Here is a 2,248-nt window from a genome sequence, read left to right on the forward strand (position 1 = left end):
TCTAGCGTGTAGAGGGCGTGGAGTAGCTGCTCAACGCTGTGGTAGGGATGCATGGGGAGGACGGTGGCGATCGAGTGCACGGCGTCCTGGCGCTGCCAGTGCGCGCTCACCGCGTGCACGGGCGCGTGCTGGCAAGGTTTTGGACGCGGGCGTTCCGGCCAATGGGGTGCGTTGGGGATCGATCGGGCGGTACTGGCGTGATCCTTGTGCTCCAGAGATGCTCAAAGACAAGAGGAAAGGTTGAGAGGGAGGCCAGAGAGAGGGATGCCCAAAGGTGGCCGGGGTACATGGCATGGCATAGTTTTAGGGTTTTTCTTCTTCCTCCTCTCACTTTAATCGACCAGGGCAGGTACTAGGGTGAAGCAGGGGTTGTAAGAGAGTGTGATGATCAAGGATTAAAGGGGTTTAGGGAAGAAACCAGTGTGTAATAGTGTGTGTCTCAATTTGGAAAAGCTGCCTGCCACCTGTTCGACATAATGGCCGCAAGAGAATTTTATTTGAATTTTGGAAATATTTTTGGTGAATCTCATTTATATAATTAATGTGAAGTATTGGTGGTGGTGGCACTCAATTTGGAGTTGTTTTGCAAAATGTCAAAAGTGACATGATCTTCTCTTTATTTCAGCATCCCCTCTTGTCACTTTTATTCTGGTCAAACCAGTCAACTCTAGCCATGATGGTCAACATCAAAGTTGCTCACCTTGACATGGTCTTGGATGACATGGCTTTGGTTGACCAAGTTTAGTTCAAGAATTGAGAAAACCAGGGGGTAAAGAGGTGAAGAAAATATTTTTGGGTCATGTGACCATTATCATATGTATGTAGGATTTTTGATTTCTTTGCATTTGATTCTTGGTTCAAGGTGCAATTGTGTTAGTTTATCACATTGAAGTATTTTAGAAGCAAGGGAGCAAGCAAACTTGGCCTTGGTTGAGGATTTGAAAATTTGCATAAGGTGTATGTGAGGGAGAAATGGGTTTTTCCCATTTTCTCTAATTCCCCTCAATTTAGGGTTTTGTGATCTTGCTTAGGGTTCACATAGCAATGTTTAACCATACTAACACTCATCATGGCAAATGCACAAAAGAATATCACTCAAATGCATATGTCTATATGTGGCACTATATGCATAGAAAAAGTTTTAGTTAGTTGAAATTTTTGGGTTTGGGGAAATTATCTCTCTTGTTTATTATTGTTGAAACTTGGGATGTTACATGGCGGCGCTTTGGCTTTGGTAGCTCCCAGATCTTGTTTCGGAAACCTACCTCGGTGGCTACGGGCGGCTAAGTTCTCCGGGCGTGGTGTGAGGATGCTTCCGGGCGAAAGCTCAGCGCCTTGGCGCCAGCAATGGCGATGCCTGCGGGTGTCGCAACCCTCTTGAGGGCGTCGTTGTGGGCATCCTCCCTGCGGGACGGCTCCGGGTGAAAACCTAGACCTTGCGGTCTCGACGGCGGCGGCGTAATGCGTCGTTACCCTCTTGGGGGCGCCGTTGTGGAGCTCCGTTGCAACTCGGGCCGTTTTCCATGTCGCCGCAAGTTTTGGTTTTCGTGTTCTTTTTTGTTTATTCTTGATCTGCTTTGTAAGAGGTTCTCCTCACCACCTTGTATCGGTTCGGCCGTTGCGGCTTTATTTATAAAGCGGGGCGAAAGCCTATTTCGAAAAAAAAAAACTGGACCTGGAGGTATTTTAGGCTAAAACTGCATGGTGATTTATCTGAATTCTTCTGTAATAGTTCAGGTTCCAGCAAATGAGAATGTAAATGCGCCATAAAAAACAAATGAGAATAAGCACCATGAAATAAGCAAGAGAGGAAGGAAAATAATTGGAACACGCCGCTCGCTAATCTTAACTTAAGCACCAAAGAGTGTTGTGCTATTCTGTGGTGAGCCCACCTTGATGGAAAGCACCAAGTTATGCGTTTGAAAAGGATGCAGGTTCTTCTGAAAAGAGCAAGGAAGTACTATTGTTTTACATACCTTTTTTTCTTGATACAAATATTTCACTTATTTTTGGAAGGAAAAGACAGGGGCACCTGAAGAATAAGAATCATGATGTGTACCCAAGATAGTGCAGCATTGTACAACATCCTGATTAATCATAGAGCTGCTGCATGATAACTAAACATTAAAGTTAGTCTGAGTTAGTTCCCTCCAACAAACAGCATGTTGCCAGGTAGGGACGCAGAGAGCGAGAGGGAGAGATTAGAAAGACCATGTTGTTGCTCAATGCGAGGAATAGTGGCAAGATC

This window comes from Lolium rigidum, chromosome 5, assembly GCF_022539505.1.
Source record: "Lolium rigidum isolate FL_2022 chromosome 5, APGP_CSIRO_Lrig_0.1, whole genome shotgun sequence".
Lineage (NCBI taxonomy): Eukaryota > Viridiplantae > Streptophyta > Magnoliopsida > Poales > Poaceae > Lolium > Lolium rigidum.